Source organism: Colobus angolensis, unplaced genomic scaffold (genome assembly GCF_000951035.1).
Source record: "Colobus angolensis palliatus isolate OR3802 unplaced genomic scaffold, Cang.pa_1.0 Scaffold213, whole genome shotgun sequence".
Classification (NCBI taxonomy): Eukaryota; Metazoa; Chordata; class Mammalia; order Primates; family Cercopithecidae; genus Colobus; species Colobus angolensis.
The window spans coordinates 372,954-373,323 of NW_012115300.1; positions in this window are offsets into that span (position 1 = coordinate 372,954).

Consider the following 370-nt stretch of genomic DNA (forward strand, 5'->3'; position numbering starts at 1 on the left):
TGACGAGTTAATGGGTGCAGCACACCAACATGGCACATGTATACATATGTAACAAACCTGCACGTTGTGCACATGTACGCTAGAACTTAAAGTATAAAAAAAAAAAAGAAGAGACCTTACAAAAAGGATATACTTTTTTGTACTTCTAAATTTTTATCAAATTTATCATAAGTTCACATGTTAGAGTCAAATGCTTATATTCTAATTTTTATGAAACATAGTTTCTTACCATCACCCTACTTTCCCCTCCCAGAAGCAAAATGCAACTCTTTCTGACTGATTCTTTCAGTGTTTTGTCATCATTGTTGTTTTGTTTTGTTTTGAAGGTAGATGGTGCAAGAGAGTATTATTTAGGATCTAATAAAAGTTA